Source organism: Haemorhous mexicanus, chromosome 6 (assembly GCF_027477595.1).
Source record: "Haemorhous mexicanus isolate bHaeMex1 chromosome 6, bHaeMex1.pri, whole genome shotgun sequence".
Lineage (NCBI taxonomy): Eukaryota > Metazoa > Chordata > Aves > Passeriformes > Fringillidae > Haemorhous > Haemorhous mexicanus.
Window position 1 is genome coordinate 18,382,161 of NC_082346.1, and position 20,443 is coordinate 18,402,603.

Genomic DNA, 20,443 nt, shown 5'->3' on the forward strand with positions numbered 1-20,443 from the left:
CTGTTCTTGGATCAATATATTTCATAAAACATTCACTCCACAGCAGCTCCTATTAAAACATTTTGCAACCTAACTATACCTGAGAGGAAAAATACAGAGACTCACCACAGTCTGTTCTCACCTAGGGATCACAGAAAAAGAAGCCTACACTAGAAATAATGGGATATTAAGAAGAGGAGAAAAATCAAGCTGCACATCTTTATGTCAAAGCAATAAAAGTCACATATGGAGGATGAGGGTGGACAGCTCCATTACTCCAAGCTCAGTCTTCTGCACCACAGAAGCTCTACATTCCTCTGAAAACCTCAAACTTCATTTTGTGATTTAGATATCCTCATAAACACTAAAATAATGTCAGCCTGAAAAAGCAGCTCTGATGGATGGGATCTCTCCTTTGTTTGAGCCAGTGGTCTAGCAAAACCTAAAGGCATTTATTTCAATTGCAGTTGGTGCATCTTTCAATTACCCCAGCAACAAACGCCAGTGTTACATGCTTCCCTCTGTTCTTGGGCTGCTTCTTAAGCCCCTCCAAGCCCTACAAACCCTTCCTATTCTCTCCCTCCATGGCTGAGCCTCCAGCTTTATTTTGTATAATCTCAACAAAACAGTTTCACATTCACTACACATAAATCTGTGCAAGTCGATCATGCAGGGACAACATAAAATAAATGGAATTGAATACCAAGATGACACAGGCAAGATTATACTTGGGTGTATTATTCATTTCCATATTTAATTCATTATGTTTCTTCTTCTTTTTTTTTTTTCCCCTTCTTCCCCCCCCTTTCAATTTATACAGAGCTGCAACACATTTTCCAGCCTGCTGTGCTGGAATGCTGCAGTGTCAAGGGACTTTGCAGTTAAATGTAAGACCTTGTTGTTGTATTGTGCACTGGGCCTTCGTCCTCAGGAAACCGACAGCTCCAAGTTAGATAACAACTGGTAAATCATCCTCTTTGCTAAGTGTTTGCAAAGGCAGGTAGGAGGGCAGGAAGGAGCTTTCTTTAGAATAGGAAAAGAAAGAGACATCTCTCTTAAGGGATTAAGAACTTCTCTGACCATCCATCTTTTAAGTCACCTCCTAAATCTTTGTTTTTTCTGATACTAGTATTCCTTGACCTTTATTTTTGAGATGGGAGAAGACATCTGTCTGAGGGCTCTCAGCAGGGTGGGAAGAGCAGAGGAGATGTGAATCAGAAAGAGGAAAGGATATCTTTCCAGGGGAGTGAGGGGGAAGAAATCCAGAAGCCAATTTCCTTTTGTCCTTTAGCAATGATCACTCATTATTCTCTAAGGGCTAACCTTGCCTGGAAAGCCCATGGGAGGAAGTGTACACTGGTTGGTTGCAGGGACCGGATAGAATGACTTAATAGAACATGTTTTCTTTTCTAGCCCTGATTCCCATGATTTTGTAATAAGCCAACCTTGAATCAGCTAGCAAAATTTCCCTTCCGTATTCTCTAACACTTCTCTAAACTCACCCCCGTGCTGCTGGAATGACCTGAAATTTCACATTCTCCCCCAACATGCAGAGAAAGCTGCTGACTTCACTCCCCTGCCTAGGAGCCAATGCTGTGCTTCTCACACCTCTGCTTCAGCCCTGAGCAGTTTCTACCTCAACCCAGCTGATGTTCCATATAAGCCCTGGTAACTCTTTTTTCTTACTTTTGTTCATCTGTGTATGAAGTAATATAGTCCCATGGTGGCATGTTGATGCATGTAGAAGAGAAAAACAAAATACTTAATCCTAGCCAGATGAAAGGAAGGGGAAAAAACAAAACAATAATCATGAGTTCCTCCACACTCCTGCTTGGTAAATTTTCCTTCTGAAGCCAGCTGTTTGACAGATGGCTTTAAAAGTGAAGTCGTGTTCACTTCTCTTCGATAGGCTGATGGTCTCATTCTGTTTGTTCTTTTTTTGGTTTGGAAAACTGCAGAGACAACTGGATGGAAGTCACTGTTCTTCAGGTTAACAACTTCATTGCACAGCAAAAAACCCACTGCAGTGACATAGGGTGTACTGAGGATAAAACTGGCTAGATCTGAAAGCAAATTAGGATGGAGAGGAGAGGCAAGTCTGGACAGGGCTTTTTCAATTGCCTTTTCTGCTCTTGCAATGTCCACAAGCTTAACTTTTGTATGGTAGGAGTTCAGTGAGAACAAAGATTTCTGTCACCCTCAAAAATGATGTTATTCTGTGAGATCAGTAGGTTGTGGGTTTTTTCGAGTATCTCTGATTTCTCTTCACACCCCTTCCAACCCCCACCCACTCCTTCCCCCTCCCCCCCTTCCTGCCATGTAGAAGAGAGAATTTCTAAACCTCCAAATATTTTTCAAGCCAGCAAATCTAGTTATATCAGTCACTATACTTTATTTCAATAATTCCAGGATGTTCTGCTTTGGTCTTGGAACTCAAACTCAGCAGGGTGCCAGACAGTGCGAATCTCTGTTCTCTGCCCCTTCCATTACTTCCATACAATTGGTCAGGCTCCTTACCCTCTCCATGGCCTCCTCCCATTCTTAAAAGTCCTCCTAGATGCTCTCTTTCTTATGGAAACTCTGAATAACTATCTATCTATCTTTCTCCACACCTTCCCTTGACCTCTTCTTCCTCAACAGATGCCCACAATTCCCATTGAAGGGACAGTTAACCCTGCCCATCCATAACGCCACCGACAGCTGCCTGCTCTTTCCTGCTCTTGGGGGCTGCTCTGCTCCCCACACCGCTGTCTGTGGCTCACCTGAGGAGATCACCAGCTACTCAAGGTAGGAATATCATCTTCCTATGTCTGCTCAACACACCATGAAGGTGCAGGCCCCAGGCGTAAGAATCCTTTTGATTCATATTTCTACTGACCATGGTAAGGTGAGCCATCACCTGGGTAACAGTAAGAGAATGTGAGCATTTCACTGGGTTGGGCTTCTCTCTTCAACCTGACATTCAGTCCTGAACAAGCACCTTTCTGAATCTGATGCATCTTCTCCAGCTGTCTAGTCTTTTCAGGGCAAGGACAATTGTTTCGTGTTTGCATGTCATCTGTGCTACCCAAAAGGCAGGTCTGGGTCAGTTAACATCATTGTAGGATCAGCACTCAATATAGAGACAGAAGGGACAGAGAGCAGGAGAGGGGGAAAAAAAATGGCAGGCAAAGTGAGTGTCTGGGATTAAGAATAGCCAAGGGTGGAGAATAATGAAAAAAGCATGGTGGATAACTCTGTCAGCACAGCCTGAACAGGTCTGCTTGCACAATGTCATACAGGGACAGATAAGAACTGCTGTATGGCAAGCCAACAGCATTCACTGTCCTCCAAGGAAAGACAACACCTGGTATGATGGAAGACTACAGATCTGACACCTTTCTGGCTTTCACTGCACACAGGATTTTTTAAACTGCAATATATTTCTAATTTATTGGCCACTGGAATCAAGAAGACACTGAAGTGAGCCACCCCACACCCACACATTTTCATTACATTTCCATACTCTGGTTCCAAAAGCCTCTCAATATCATGGGGAAAGAAACTGCAAATCTCTTCAACAATATTATATGACAGTGAAAGAGCTATGACGCATGTTTCTAGATGGCACTTATCACACTTTTAAACTCATCCTCAGTACTAATAAACAACCTATTTTCTTGCCTGTGGGCTCTGAAAGAGCAAATACAGAGCAACCCTGATCAGTGAATCCTGGTTTTCCTCCAGCTGACCCACATACAGTTTAGTGGATGAATGTCTATTGCAAAGTAATGCAAAAGTTACACGGGATCAGCTGTGCTTAAAAGCTTTGTGAAAGAAGTGTATTTTCCAGGAAATTCCTGAGATTAGCTGGGTTGGTGAGAGCATGGTGTTAATAATGCCAAGGTTGTAGGTTCGATCCCCATATGGGCCATTCACTTAAGAGTTGGACTCAGTGATCCGTGTGGGTCCCTTCCAACTCAGAATGCTCTGTGATTCTGAAAGGTGAGACAAAGGTTCTTTAGCATGCAAAGGATTTGCTCCAAAGCCCACTGAAGCTGCTGGAAGGACTTAGGTTGATTCCAATGGTCTTTGGATCAGAACCAAGGGGGGAAGTACTGGCGCCAGGCATAGAGGGTAACATAAAAGAAGGCACAGAAAGTAAAATTCAAATGTATATACAGCAGGAGAAGTCCTAGCCATACTGAAAATTGCTAAAAGATACGGTTAAGGATCTGTTGCATAAATGGCATACAGTGGTGAAATGTCCCAGATCCAAACCTTGTCCATCACGCCATGATCCACACAGTGATACTACAAGTCACAGCACATGTTCCTCAACCAGGAGATAAGAAACTATGCCTCATAAGAAGGAAAATCATCTTCTGTGTCTATGAGATGGTGCCTCTGCTGAGATAGCCAGTGTACACCAGCTGTTATGTTTTTCATCTGTTGTACTACGCTGACATCCTCATTTATTACAGACCACTGCCATTGGATGCCAACAGCTGCAGCTCATCGGCCTACGGTTGTTTCTGATGAAGTGCCTTTCAGATCAGAACATGCCAATCTGTCAAACCCAAGACTTTTGATGGGGCGAGAGAGTTCAACCAACTCCCTCCAGTTTTAAATTCCACTTTTGTTTTTAAAATTAAACCACTGGTAATAAAAGAACAAAACACAAAGCAGAAGTCAATATTGAAATCAAATGTTTCAGCTGATGTTAGAGGAAAAGGATTCAGAACTTGGGTTTTCATTTTGCAAAAATTTTCAAAATTCTGGCTGTTGGCCCAATTTTTAAACCCAGGTTCGGTTAAAAAAAAATCCTGAAAATGTTCACAGGATAGGAAAGCCATTTCCTGCCAACTCTATATTGGCTTACAGTTCTGACGCATGCAAGCTGGATTTGAATTAGCAGATTAGGCCCAGATCCAAAAAGGGACCTAGGTACTTAAAGTGGGACTGAGGTATGTGAGGCCCAGACAAAGGTCCTCCTCAGTCCCTGGAAACCACTGAGTTTTCAAAATTAGTAATTCTGCTTTGGAGAATGCCTGAAAGCACCTTAGCTTTGACATGCAGTTCCATGCCCATGTCCTTTCTTCACCTTCATCCCTACTTCCCCAGGATCTCCTGGAGCATGGCCACCAAAGCCAGGGCCCTTCAAACATGCAACGGCAACTCCACTTTCTTCCAAAACACAAACAGAGGAAGAGGTGGTACCACCTTATCATACAATAGCTCAGTGCTTGGAGCACACACCCAAGGCAGAGCTGGTTTCCCTCAGCTCGTGAGGACTCAGCCCTGCACTGCAGAAGGTGCCCTGGCCAGAGCCCTCCCTCTTCTTCCCCCTGCACTTCAGCTGCAGGCAAAAAAAAAAAAAAAAAAAAAAAAAAAAAAAAAAAAAAAAAGGAAAAAAAAAAGAGAAAGAAAGATCTTGGCCCTGGTTTCCTCTGTCAAGTTTTGTATAAATACCTGATTTTGCTATTTTCAATGCGTGAATATATAAAACACTGTCTGAGGAAAACATGCCTAAAAGCCATATGCTTTCTCTTCAAGAGAGTCTTCTGGATTTAAGGCATCCCTTGTCCTCAGCATTTCCTCTGCCTATCTCAGGCACCTCCACAATCAGCATTGGCCTGTTTCCTCTTTCCCCACATTTTGTGGGTCAGGATGAGGCTCTGTGGGTCTCACCCCTTGCACTCTCTGGCACACACAGGGTCGGTTCAGCTCTATCACTTGGTGGGAGGACACAGCCTGCTCCCAGGCCTCAGAGGAGTGCAGCCCCACTGTGCTGTTATTCCTGCCTGTGCATTACAGAGCAGGGAATTAAGCTTTCTTGTTTACATTTTCTCTTTTCTCTTTCACCCCCTCCTTTTTTCCCCCCTTCTTAATAAAGAATGTTTTTAAAAACAAGTGCCTGCATTTGAGCTCCTGCGAACTCTAGTTTCCTTGGAGAAATGTTTGTGCTCTTTAACTTAAAGAATTTCTGAAACATATAGGAAAGGAATTTCATAAACTGCTCATTGAAAAACATTCCATACATTCCCCTCTCATCCAGAGACACCCGTGTGTGGTCTCCGACAAGGTCAGGTTTGGGGCTACGTAACGGGGACAAAGATTCCAGCGCTCAGAAAACAAGATACCACAGACCATGGGACGGGGGGGAAAGGACCTCGTGACTCCCATTGCTGGAGGCCAGGAGACCACCGGAAAGCCAACAGACAGTAAACACTGTGCGTTATCCCAGCGAGGAAAATCCCAGCGCGAACCTCCCACATCTCTGCTGAAAGAGTGACATCAGGCTCTGCTAAGGAATGGAGAAGGGAAAGGGAGGGGGGGAAGAAAAGAAAAGAGGACAAAAAGAGAGAAACAGTGTTTGCCACTTCCTATTTAATCTAAGAAAGGTGAGGACGATGAAGGAGGTCCTTGAGAGGCAGACTGGATGGCTATTGCAAATGGTGGGCAGTCAGACTGGGAGACGATTATGGATGCATAGAGTGGTGGGAAGAGCACCCTTGGTTTAGATTGCCTCCCCTCTGTTTTGAAATCAGGGAGGCATGTTTGCCAGCCCTGCCATCCCTTGGGGCACTCTGAAGCTCTAGGAATGAGCTCTCTGCACATCTTCAGTTTACACTGTTTGCAGAAACCATAACGTTATTTCCAAACCGAGTACTCTGAAACATGCCAAAGGCACCATTCCTAATCCACTACGATGGACATGACTCACGGCAGGTCTTAAAACAAAATTACCCAAAGTGAGGGAAAAGAAAGCATCAGGAAAATAGTCTCTTGGAGAAAGTTCTTCTCCAGTACCTGATGAAATGTCACAAGATGGGTTTTATTACAAAAATTTCCACTGAAGTCTACATGCTAGAATTGATTTCTGAGTTTATATCAACTGGAAACACGTCAATTTGCGGGCGATCTTTTGAAAGCTTTGAGAAAGTCCCCTACATAAATAAGTCCCAACTGGAAACCTTCTTTTTGTGGAAATTGGAAAGCAAGGCCACACCTGGACCATCATTCATGGTGCCCTGCTTATCTTGTATCACCATTCACACTAGCATGGATTATACAACACCACTGGCACTGTAAAGTGCAGTTGTTTCAATTTTGTGAGGTATTGCTGGTTTTTAGAGCTCACCAGTGACAACATCCACTCAATGCAATCAGGTTCCAAAGCTTTTCATCTGCTCCTTGTGTCACTCCTGCAGTTAAGCAAATCCATCCTCAGCAGTAACCAGTACATTAGAAAGATTTGAACCTAGGCTGTTCTTGCTTAGACTTGGCTCCATTCATGAGCAGGGGGAAAAAATAAGCTTCGACTGAAGATGTCAGACCTTTAGTCACCTTCACAAAAGTTTCAAATTGCATTAAACTGACCACAAACAACAGCCTGTCTAGATTTCTGTAGCAAACCACAAAGAATGAAAAATGGCTGACAACAAATACACACTCTTGACATTACAGTTGCTTAACTCTTTAAATCTGGGATCCTGAGTCAGGAAAAAAAAAGTGCAAGGCATAATTACAAATACCCAACTTCATCTTGTGCATCATCCTGAATGGATGAAATGGCTGGCACAAATAGAGCTCTGCTAGCAAAGCACAACAGATTGTCTTCATTGCTGCTGCTGCTGCTGAAGGTTGTCTCTGCTCTCCTGTTTGTTCTCTCCTAGCTCTTTATAAATTCAATCCAGATATTAAGAATATCCATTAGCTTCTCCAGAAGATTATCTCAGCTTTAGTGACTGGAATGCAGGGATCAGAAAAAAAAAAAAAAACATTTGGTTTTGTTTTTAATAAAAGTATATGTTGATTTAAAGTGATGGCTTTTAACATCTGTTGTGCAAGTCTTTGTGGTAATAACCCTCAGAGATTGTTGGAGAGAGAGATCATTTAGTAGGTAATAAACATCAGTGATTTCATTAATGAAATATTCTAGCATAGACATTACAAATGGGAAGAAGCAAGGCTTCCACCTGCTTAATGATTTCATTGCTGAGGCTAAAACTGGCTGCTGCTGTCAGGGCAGGAGATGCCCTGGTACCTCCTTCCCCAACTGTGGGCACGGGCAGCGGAAGAAGAGCTGCCTCGGGGGCCTATCTGGAAACTTCTATCAACATGTGAGGCACAGATTTCGAAATGCCTTACCAAAAAAGGGGTTGTCCTTAGTTCCTGACATTGCTGCAACCCAGCTGACAACTCTTTCTTGGAGCTCTGGATGCCTGTTAGCTGAAAAATGGTGACACAGATTGCACTAGATGCTTGTTAGCTGGAAAATGGTGATGCAGACTGAGTACGGGAAGTTGATGGGTCACTCAAGTGAATCCAAAGAACTACAGTTCCTGGCAGAAGAGGTGAAAACCTTCTGTAAGAATCTTTTCATCTTCCTCCACAGGGAGAAGTCTTGAATGCAATTTCCAGCCAAACTCAAATTTCTTCTGGAAGTCTTTATTGATCATGTGTGTGAATGCAGAGGGGAGATCCTTCAGAGACCAGTTTTACAAACAACAACAACAACAAAGCTGAAAGCTTCAAAGACAAAAAGACCATGGGGTGGAAGAGAGAAATTCTTTCCTGTCTTGCAGACTTTCAGAGAGCCAGTAACAAATTGAATGATGGGGAAATGCCCCTGCCCACATGAGGGTCCAGGGCCCCCATGCACCCAGAACATATTCTAGTGCCTGTTCACAGCAGCTGTCCTTTCCCTGCACAGCAAAGATCAGGGCACGAGGGAGAAAAATGTGCCTTTGGATTTAGCTCATCATGTGGTCCTAGGCACAAAGAGGAACAGTAAGTTTTCTCCCTCCTCTCCCTTTTATCAGGTAGTCAGCAGCTCCTGTCCTGCCTGAGATACTTGCCATACCACAGGCCATCCAAGGAAGTGTTCAATCCCATTTCTTCACCCTGCTCCCTCCCCAGCGAGGAGAAAGGTACCCCAAAGCCTCCTTCCTCCATCCTTGATGCTACCACAGAGGCCAGTCCTGGCAGGGTAGGCTCTACACACTGCGGAGAAGCTCAGTGCTCCCCTGGAAAAAGCACATGTAGGGAGTAGGATTTGGACCACAGTGTGCTGAATCAAAAGCATCTGAACAGTTGTCCTCCCCTGTGGCTTTGCAGTGAGCTTAGGAAATCCCTTTCGAGCTTTGCTGAGGATCTCTTTGAGGCTTCTTGGCTTCCTGCAGCCTTTTCCTCCCCTGTCAGACAGCTAAGAGGAAACTGCTGGTGCTGGCTCCCCACAAGACATCAACTGCTTTCTATTATTTGGGGGCACAGGTTTCCCCACTTCTTGGTGACCAGGGCCTAACCCAGGGTTCTCTACAAGCCTCTTGTGGTGCAGAGGAAAGAGCTGGTTGTGTCTGCAGAGAGAAGGATCACCTGTATGCCTGCTGGCATCTGTGGTCCCTCTGCCTGTGGTCTCCAGCCAGAAGGAGATCTTACTGGGAATAAAGAGCATCAGCTAAGATTAATGAAAACAAAATACTGTGGTTGAGACCAAGGAAATGTCTTGGAAAGACAGGATTGTTTACACATTTTCAGATGAGCTAGCAGGCCAGCCCAAAGACAGCATTTTCTTGATCTGGAAAATGAAGCAAAAAATACAATTCCTGTGACTTCTCTGGAATTAGAACTTTAATTCTGTTTTACCTGCTACTTAGCACCCCGTTTTCTGCCAGTGAAGGCAAAGTCAGCTTTTGTCATCAAGGCTACAGTAAAGGAAGGGATGAGAAAGAAAAGGAGAGAAGGATTGTTAATTTACTTTGCTTAATAAGATCTGACAAACTGACAGTTGTCCCAGCCATTGAGGGAACTGTTACCCAATGTGCTTCATGCAGTGGATCTGTTACCTTTTTGTCACACAGTAAGAACAGAAAGAACAGACTGTCCCTGGACTCAGAGACTGGTGTTTTGGGGCCATATCTAAACTGCATGGCAGACTCATGCCATGCTGTCGCCTGAGGTCATTGCCACGAGAGACATCCAGGAGAGAGGATATGATTGAAGACTACTCATGTGCACAGGTTTCCTTCCCATGACCACCAGGACATGTGCAGGAGAAGATGGTGCCCTGAAGAAAAATCAGGGAGCTGAGGCACAGTCACACACCCTCTAGTTAAGAGAGATTCATCTGGATGCATCATTTACATGCAGGAGTTTCTTGAGGACCACTGATGACCTTACCCCCCTGTCCTAGTCAAGTTCTGGATGTCCCAGATGGTCCCACAGAGACACCATGGCCCTACTGTGATGTTTTCCACTTTTTATGAAAAGGCACTTTTAGCTCATGTTAACAAACAGAAATATTCTTCATCCATCAAAGCCAGATCCATTTGAGGATAGAGTCGGTGTTATCCATAAAGCTGTCAAGAAATTTTCACAGGTTTTATCAGGTTTTCTGAACTGAACAAATCACTCCTGAATGTTTTTGGAAATCCTAATTTTTCTGTCTTACTATCGGGAGGTTTCACATTTCAAGATGTGGGGGAAAACTGCCACTACTTCCAACAGCAAAAATCAATGTTTGTTAAAACATTCGATTTTGTTTGTTTGTAAAACCCTTTTGATTCTCTCTAGAAGTCTTTACCATTATTTAGGCATCTAGATCATAAATGAAATATTGGTAAATATAAAAAAGATTAGTTGCAATTTCTTCTGCCAGGAGCTAACAGCAAGGGCAGCTTTTGCCATGGATGCTGCCACTCAAGTCCTTTTTGATCCTCTACTTAGTGCCATGGGAAGAAGCAGTGGTACACAATTTAAAGAGATCTGCCAATTCAATAAACCATTGAGAGGGGACACTGGAATGCAATATTTCATCACCCAAATCCCCAAGCTGCAACCAAGCTACTGATTTTCTTTCTTGATATCCATATCTTAGTAATTGCTGCTTTGTTCCTGTCCTCAGAGGAATGACCCTGACCAAGAGACAGCTGTAGACACTTCATCCGAGCAAAGGATGCTGCAAGAGACAATGCCCATTGCCTCAGCTGCCCAAAGCCTTGGCCTTCATGCTTTGCAGCAAGGAATCCACATCCATCACAAACTGCAGAGAGAAGGAGGGGACCAGGACAAGGAGGTGAAATAGTGAAAAAGCTGTTCATCCCAAAGGGAGGCACAAGAAGAAGAATCTTCCACTCTTCCTTGGGGACTGTCTAAAGCACTTTGATCCAATCATGGCTTTAATGAGAAGGATGCCTCAGCTGCCCCTAAGCACACACCACCACTGGTCCTAGAGGACTGAGATACCCAGGGACCCAGACCACAAAAGAGAGAAGTAACCTCAGCAAACAGAAATTGAGGAGGACATTCAGTTTTGCTGCTTCTTTTATCTCTTCTTAACAGCCTAATTGGAGTGTAATGAATTTAGGGTTGGTGCTCACTGCCAGATCCACTTCTTTGATGTGTTTTTGGCCTCTGAGCTACAAAAATGCAATGGGAACCAAAACCAAGATATTACACCTCCATAAAGTGTCTCTGGGTTTACCATGAGATTCCAATGCCTGTGCCAAGTGACCAAAGCCACTAACAGGCCGCTGCTCGCCAAGATGTTTGGGTAATGAATAAGAGGCAGAGAGAGATGCCACTGTGAATCAGAGAGAGGAATGCACGCTAATGGCAGCAGAGGTGGATCCCGGGCTGTAATGTGGAACAGAAGAGTGCTGTGGTCATGCTCCTCTGGCTCCAGCTTGCAGGAGCAGCTGGTGGTGCCTGAAGGCCTCTGGCAGGCGAGGGGGATTTTAGGAGGTAGGTAGAGTATTGCTGTACAGGGACACAATGACACAGCACCACGAGCTGCTCATGCTCCAGCAGCCAGGTCACTCCCAGGCCAAGGGTCTTTCCCCATCCATTTTAACCATCCCTGCCTTGACTCCTGCAGGCATCTCTTTCCCACATGAGCCTACCATGCTTTGCTTGGCTCTCAGCAGGGCATCCCCAGAGGCCAAGAATAGCCACTCCATGGCATGTGAGTGTTCAACACACAGTGCATGCTCAAGAGGCCATCACCCCCCACTACCCACCACACGCCCTGTCAGGGTCACCACTGGGGACAGCAGAGTCAGCAGGCTGTGTGTGCAAGCAGCAGGCAAAACTTGGAAAGGTCTCCTTGGGGGATATGCAGCCCTGCAGAGAAGATAAGGATCCCCAACACCTCACTTAGATCCTCCAGGTGAATGGTTACCTGCCCTTGAGCACACATGAACAACCTGATGATGCCTACCAATCAAAATGTCCAAGGGCCCCACATAAAATTTCCTCTTAGAGACAAACAGATAAATTACAGGAGTTTGGTTCTGAAGAGGCTTCATTAAGTAGGGATGTTTTCTGTTTCTATACAAACACCAACTAAGCAAGCCAGTTAGATGAACCAACACATCTATTCCTAAAGTCACAGCCCAAAGGAAAATCCAGCTGCTTATCTGTTTCCCTGTCTGCAACGATCTTGCTCACGATAAAAAACGATGTGCCTCCTTGGAAAAATCATGGCCAACGACAGTTCATTTACTTGCAGAGTATTCAGGGCTAAATTCCCACCCTATTTAAATCAATACAGCTATATCCATTTTAGGGAAGCTATCCCCAATTGACAGATCCTGGGAACCTGGCCCTGAATCTCTCTCTGACTCAAACAGCCTTTACCCTGTGACTGCATGTTTGAGACATGGGCTGCTGATAAGATATGCTTCTAGTTAAATGCAGCCCTCCTTCAGCTATGATTCACATTCAAGAGCAGTTAAGTGGTCCAGCTGCTCTGGACACAAGCCTTCCCTCTGCAAGAAAAGCACTTTCTGGAAGAGGAATACTCACACAGCTTTGCTGGTAAGCAGGTTATATACCCAAATTCCAGAATTGTGCTCCAAAGCCTGACACCAGAGGCAGGGACAAACCCTCTTCCTGCCTTGCAGTGGCCACTATCACCTTAGCTCCATCAGATGTGAGTGGTGAGCTACTTTACACCTTACTCATTACTCAGGGGAGAAATTAGGGAGTCTGACTGAGCCTCTCTGTGTTCTGGAAGACTCAGGCATCCACACCACCCACATGTAGGTAGCATTTAATGGGCCAGTAGTAAATTAGTGTCCCATGGGACCAGGAAGACAGCCCCTGAGACCAAGAGGTGTGCAGCTCCTGTGATCAGAAAGCAGCCTCATCTTCTCAGTGGAATACATCTGTCAAAGCAAAATGGGACACTACCTGAGGACGTTAACCCTGTGGTTTCCCTGAGTTCCACAGGGAGCTCAGCGCTCCATTTGCTGCTCCTGGGGACCACATTGCTTGGCCATTGCCATGAGCACATCCAACCATACACGTGCAAGCAGACATTCTCAGCTGAAGGGTTGGAACAGCTCCTTCTATTGAACATCTGGACTTACACATATAAACTACTCAACACTCTCTTCCAGAATTACAGAGTCTTTCATATCTTATCTCTCAAAAACCACTTATCAGCCCATGGCTTTCAGACTTCAGTCTCTCCCGTCTGCCAGAGTGGAACCCAGCCATGTACAAACACGAATAACAGCAGCCCCTCTCTCCTCTCCCACGCTGATGGCTGCAGCTCCTCTGATGGGGGCTTGAACTTCGGGGCCAGCAGGAACAGCTCCATCCACCCTTCTGCTGTGGGCTGGCAGAGGAAGTTTAGCAGAGTTTAACCACGTGACAATAGATCACTGGAGCAAGAATGCCTCCTCCCATCCCAAGCTGAGGAAGGTGGCGAGCTAAATGTACATATTTATTCTCTTGATTATGATGACAGACAATAAGGAAACATTCGTAAGCTCATATTGCTGCTGCATGGGCTTTGGGCATGCCCTAGAACCTCCACATCAAACATGCACAACAAAAGACAGGTTTATGTCCATAAATGATTTGGAAATAGTCTGGACTTGTCAAAGAAAGGCTTCTTTCTAACTAAATAATCCTTTTTTAATGCTAACAAAATGCTCAGAGAATATTTCATTTATGGTATTTCAAAAGTGCTGCTCAGGAGGGGAGAAAAACTCTTTTATTGTCCTCTTCTGGTTTTCCTCTCCCTTTTCCTTTTAAAGAAAATAAAGGTGCAGAGGAGGAAGTGAGGGAAGGGCTTTTGAGCTTGTGAGCCATGAAAACATTTCGAGTTTCAGATTCATTGGGCATCAAAATTTCCACACTCCCCCCTTCCAAACTTTTCAAATCCTTCCATAAAAATTCTGAAATGAAATGGAAATTTCTTCCTCTGAGCCATAAGAGATGACATCATTAGACTTCAGCATGGTGCTAAAAACATGAGTGTGTGCTGTAGCACCAGATACCAGTCTAGACATCTCAGCAACCAGAAACAAAGCAGACCAAGGGGGCTTTCAGCAAGCTGCTGGGGCTGGTGCTGCATCAGGCAGCATGGAGATGGGGCTGGCAGGAGGAAGGCAGTGATGCTACAGCAGAGGAAAGCTTAACATAAAACAGGACCATCACTAGCTCTGGACTAGCTTAGCTAACATATTCCTCAGTTGTATGGACCGCACATGGGTCGTACATGTTTTTGTTCAGTCCAGGAGAGGTCTGTCGCAAGAACAACTGTCTCTGCTTTTGTTATGAAACTGAAGTTCAGGCACAAATCTCGCCTGATGGGTCTCATTCCAGCAGCCAATGATACAATCCAGAGAATAAACATGATCTTCAGGTACCAATTGGGAAATGGTGGGAACTAGATCTGCAGTAGCAGCGGCAGGAAGAGAGGGTACAGGTGCCTTCCTTTTGCTTCCCCAAGTGTCCCCCCAACCCACATGCACTTTGGCCCCCATCAGCCAGTCCTCTCTGGCAAAAAAACATGCTTTCAGATGCTGCTGCCAAACCTCAGAAATGTATATTGCTGTTCTGGCTATGTTCAGGAGGAAGGGGAAGGGAAAGCAGTGTGCAATTTTCAACAGTTTCTCCTTGGAGAGGGGCCCCCTAATTTTCTGAAAGGGGCCATCAAGGAGGGGGGAGAAAAAGCAAGAGGCTCTGTCCCATTTTAATCCCTTTTCCCAAATTAGTTATATACAGGGAATTCATGATGGAGTTCCCTCTTTGGGCTCTGAGCCTCAAAACATTTCATAACATGCAGAGCCCTTCTAAAACCTTTTGATCACATCCCTTCTGAGACTGCTGTGTTTATGTGCCGAGCTGTGCACATGAGCATATGCTGAAGGGAAAGACAGGGAGCAAAAGTATCCTGCACTTGTGGCACTGCAGGTAGGGTTTGCAGGACAACCCCAGCAAGAGAAAAAACCCAACGGGAAACCACAATGCACAGAACAAAACAAGTGAGAGACAAAGACAACTGGTGCTGCTGTGAGAGCTCAGCAACGTCAGCCACAAATCTCTTCCATGACGCTGTCAGGACAACCTACCTGGAAACTTGAAGTTGGCTCTTTGCTGTGTTGAAACCTAGTACAGGGACTGCTGAGTGCTTTTTATTCAATGGGAAATTACCCAGCCTGCACAGAAACAGCCCAAAATAAAAATATTCACCCAACCTTATGCCTTGACCAAACCGGTTTGACTTAAAGCAAGGACCACTAAGTGCTAAGCCTGGAGATGATTTCCACAAGCCCATGAGAGGCTGGAAACCTCGGGATTACAATGCATCCCCCTGCTTTATGTGTTTTGATTACAGTTCTTCATAGCCTCAAAACCTTAAAGAAGAATAAACTGCTACTGTGCCTAAGTCATTTAGGATCCTGCAGTCCAGTTACAGTTTTTCAGCTGACCAAGAAGGACAGAAACTTCTCAGATTAAACAGTATGAGGTCTGCAAGCCAAGATCCTCAGGGGCATTAGGTCCTCTTAGAAATCAGTGGTGCTTGGGCATTTTAGTAAATATATTCAAGGACCTGGACTGAAATACCAATGCCCACCCCCCCAAAAAATTATGTTTACAAAGATGACTGCAAGACTGATGCATTTCTGAAAGTCTAAGAAGGAGTACTGGTATTTTGCTAAATTTTACTCAATACTTCTTATTAAAAAAGAGCTCAACTGGTTTAATTAAAATTCATGATAAATAGATTTCCTTTTGCCAGTGCCAGTGCTTTGTATGGACACATTCAAAGGCATTCACTTCCATTTGGTTAAACTTCATAACTGACTCTTCTAAATGTTTCCACATGGTGGCTTGAATTATTTTTTTCTTTTTCCTTTTTCTTTTTAACTAAATCAATTTTAAACCAATTTTCATTACATTGGTGGTTTTGCATGTCCACAAGGCCTGTGGGCCTCTTGGATTTTAAAACTTGGCGTGAAATTCAGCCCAAAATGCCAAGTGCTGAAACCCAGTGAAAATGAAACCATTACAATCTATAGGGGAAGCTGCCTGCCACTCAGCCCTGCCCACGCTGCTGGCTGGACTGAGAGCACCTTCCCTGGGGCACCAGTCCTACACCAAACTGCGTGCTAGGAATGGCTAAAACTCGCCTCTGGACACTGCCAATGCTCCATCCTAAGCGAGTTTGGGATTTGGCAGCAGTGAGCTCAAATCCTGGCTGGTGAAAATTGCTTGAAGCACAGCCTGTGAGAAGATCAAAATCCTGATCAGGAACCTCTTTAAAACTGTGGCTTCAAAGCTGACTGGAAACCTGGCCCTGGGCTTCCCTACAATTCAGCTTGGGTTAGCAAACTTGGCTGGTGTTAGGTTTATTGCACCTAGTTTGGGGCTTTATTGTGAACATTTTGTGGAGATTCAGCTCTTGAAATTAAATGGGCTCTGTTGTTCAGAGCCTGGACCAGTGTCCCTAACACCCATAAACTCCATACCAATCTATTTATCCTCATGTGAAAGTAATTGAGGGTCTGATGCTTTATTTTCAAGGTAGAGGTTGTTATTATCAAGTCAGTAAAATTGGATGGATGGATGGATGGATGGATGGATGGATGGATGGATGGATGGATGGATGGATGGATGGATGGAGACTTCTGACTGCTGCCTATTGGAGGACCTTGATTTACAAAGCAACTTTTTAAACTGGTGAGGAGCCAGGTTTGTTATAGTCCCATTTTCCAGCACTGACTCTAGTAAGCAAACCAAAAAGCAAAAAGATGTCTTGTAGAAGCACCCAGCAGCTGGGATGCTTCAAAGCAAAGACATCAGCCTTAGAAGAAACACTAGCAGAGGTGAAGGTTTTCTGCCTCCCAGAAGGTTTGGGGCAATGAAGAAAGCCAATAATACTCCTGGTTTCCAACACTACTGATTTTAATACCTCTAGAAGTAGAAAAGAATGGGTTTACTTACTGTTTAACTCCCTTTCCCCCACAAAAACCCTCAAAAATGGTGACCATTCAAAGCAGAACAAAGATGATTCTTGGCAAAAGTTCAGCATGGCTCCTATTACTGAGGAGAATGTGGTCATGTTGCTAAGATAGCAGCCTAGGAGTCAGGCCACTCTTCATGGCTATCCCACCACCCCACTGTGTAACCTTGGAAAGTCACGTTTCCCCTCCATGGTTCCACATTCCTTGCCATCCTGCGCCTCTTGGCTATTCAGGCTGCCAGCTTTATGGTCCAAGTCTGTCTCCTACTGTTCTAGCTACCACCGTAATTATGAGAATTTGATACATGCTGCATTCCAGCACCCCTTCCCACAGACCTCTGTTAAACACTGTGCCAGCTTCTACCACCCCTTCCTGGGACATACACACACTGTGAAGGACAATCCACCCCAGTCACCCACCAGAAGCACCCCAAAATCCAGCCCCAAAGGGACTACAACCCAGGGAGTCACTGTTCAGCAGTGACAATGCAAAGGTATTGCACAAGAAGAGCAAGAAATATGAGGGGTTTGCCCTGAGGTGCACCTCTGCCCCAGCATGCATTGGTCATGACTGCTTGAGTAAGGCAAGGGTTTATCCCTGACCTCAGAGGGCTGCTGAGCTTTCTGGCAATGCCTTGGCTTTGCAGCCTGGCATGCAAGCACCATTTTGCAAGCAGTACTGCACTGCATGCAGTCACAGGGTCCTTTATGACCAGCATAGCCCAAAGCACCAAAAGAACATCAGGGTGTGACACTAGCACCCTTTTTCTTTACAGGGGCTAAACCTCTGCTGTGCCAGAGGCAGGACTTTTACAAACAAAGTATGAGACCTTTTTCTTCCCTGTTTTGCTCTCAGGATCCTTAACTCCAGGAGCCACCACACCACTAAGAGCACAGGTCCTGCATCTGCTCCAAAATCTCATTGAAGGTTGATCCTCAAATGCCTTCCAGCAGCAGCTTGCTAAATTATCTCTGGGTAAGGCCTCCCATGCTGAGCACTGAGCATACACACATGGAAGGACACTCCCTGCATGAAGACTTCTCAGCCTCAGCAGGGAAGTGACACAAAGGGGAGGAGATTAAGCAGTGTTAGTGAGATCACCTTGTAGAGAGCTGGTGGAGGTGGGATTAAAACTCAGAGAGCACCAATTAGCTGCCCTGCACACCGGGGCACTTGGTGCCTCCGCTCCTTCCATCGCATTTCCATGTGTGTACATGGACACACACACAGAATTGTGTGTGTGTGTTTATATCTGTGTAGAGATGGATGTGGAGACACAAGCTGCATGGACACAGACCGAATGCGCACATCACGGCCGCACGTTGGGATTTGCCCTGTGCTACCTGTCAGGAGCTCACAGCCCCTCCTGGAGCGCCCCTCCTGACCTGACCCAGCAGGAACCATGCCCCATTACGACTTCTTCCAGCTGAGCCAGCACAAGAAGCTGGGATTTCCAAAGGTACAGGCAGAACAGGCAGATGATTGCACTGAGATAGTGTCTCAGCTCCTCCTCAGAGTGTGGTGCTGTGTGTTTTATCAACAAATAACATGTCTTTACTACTGCCAGCCCTGCTGAACCACTGAAGCTGCAGACAAGCAAGCTGTGTTTGCTTCTCTTTCATTTGTCATCAACACAATGGCCAGCCAAGTTCTCATTCCAACATCTCACTTGTTGGTAACAACAAAAACAGGCAAAAAGGGAAAAGCTGATTTTTGGCAGGCTGTGGGCATTCAGAAATGTAGGTTTGGATAGGTAAAGTGAAAAAGGCCCAGTATGAAAACCACTGGGGAAATAGAAACATTAGGAAGCAAGAGTTTAAAACCAAAAAATGTAGGCTGGTTAGTTTTTCAGATTCACCTATTTCTGCTCTCTGGGATGGTGTTGTGTATTAATCCTCTCTCTTCACCAGCACAGGGGGGCCTCAAGTTAAGTGACAACTGAACTTGGTCGGAAGGAGACCAAGAGACTTTCTGCAAGTGTTTCACTTCCCAAGGGCAGCACACAGGGACCATTCCAGGTCTGGATCACAGTCCTGCTGTTTACAGGATGCAGAGCCCAGGGAAGGAAAAATGCAGAGAAGAACAGTGACAGACACCACTGGGGGAAAATCTCTGGAGTATGTTAGTAGGTTGCTGAAAGGGAGGAACAGTTTTGAAACATGAGCACAGAGATAAAAATCTATTCCAAGGTGAGGATGAGCTAAATACATCAAAGGCCTTTCAGCACAATCTGGGCACATGTGAACCATCTAAATAGTAAACAACGCATTTACTACTAATAGCCTCCTAATTTATTTATGGAGCCCCATCACACCGCAAATCTCTGTCATCTCCTTCACACACCAATCACTGGCACGGAGGAGCTCTGCCCTGCCCAGCCTTGGCTACCTGTTTTTAGAGATAAGCACTACATAACAGAGCCCTGCAAAACACGATAAGGCCCACGCTTCAAGATGGTTGACTGAAAATACTCATTTTCCAACTTGGGGACGTTTCACAAGCTGTCTTAGTGCCTTGGAGCACCTCAAGCAGCGGAAGGAAGAGGAAATACAAGCACAGAAGCCAACACAATCAGCCCCAGGGTTGGGGAATCCCTCCTCGAGTGTATATATGTGCATATGGATACATATCCACATTTGTCACTGCTATGGCAACCGAGACAACAAAGATATCCTTTTAAAGGCCCTGCAGTAAGGAGGAAAAATATTTTGCTATATATATCACTGCCTATTGACGTCAAAAAATAACTTAAAATAAACTAACCTGTAAGTTTGGATCACGCTGGTCCTTTTTCCTCCTCTGTGGATATTGGAATAACGTTCACGTCACAATGACCATCTGTTACCTTTCGTGGAAAATGTAACCAAAGAGAGCTGAGCTAGAAAGTTTTCTATCAAACCCTCTCACACACCCTCACTGAAGCAACATAAAAAGCCCCCTCTCCTAAAACCTATGGAGCGCTGTAATCCTGAGGGTCTCATTTAGTCCTTCCACAGGTAAAAACCATACTGACATCAGAGGGAAATTGCCAATTTTGGTAATTAGTAAAAACCAAGAACCTGTGGTAAGCTGTGATAATTAATTCAGCTGAGCAGGTAAAGAGTTCACTGGGAAAAAAAGCAAGCTGGCAGAAAGAAGTCTGGGCTGAATTGAATAAATGAAACATTAAATTTAAAAGTGATTTCAATAAGTTTGTTTCCACAGCCAAGATCTTGTAG

The 20,443-nt window shown here is 44.9% G+C and overlaps 2 long non-coding RNA genes across 4 annotated transcripts in view; one reads left to right on the forward strand and one right to left on the reverse strand.

Annotated features, from left to right (window-relative positions):
• LOC132328830 (uncharacterized) overlaps positions 1-20,443 on the reverse strand; it is a 69,920-nt gene that overhangs the window by 42,673 nt on the left and 6,804 nt on the right. The gene's annotated exons all lie outside the window — the stretch shown is intronic.
• On the forward strand, positions 1,467-5,388 carry LOC132328340 (uncharacterized). The gene is made up of 3 exons (XR_009486743.1): positions 1,467-1,647; positions 2,620-2,766; positions 4,443-5,388. It is a non-coding gene; the product is annotated as an uncharacterized LOC132328340 (long non-coding RNA).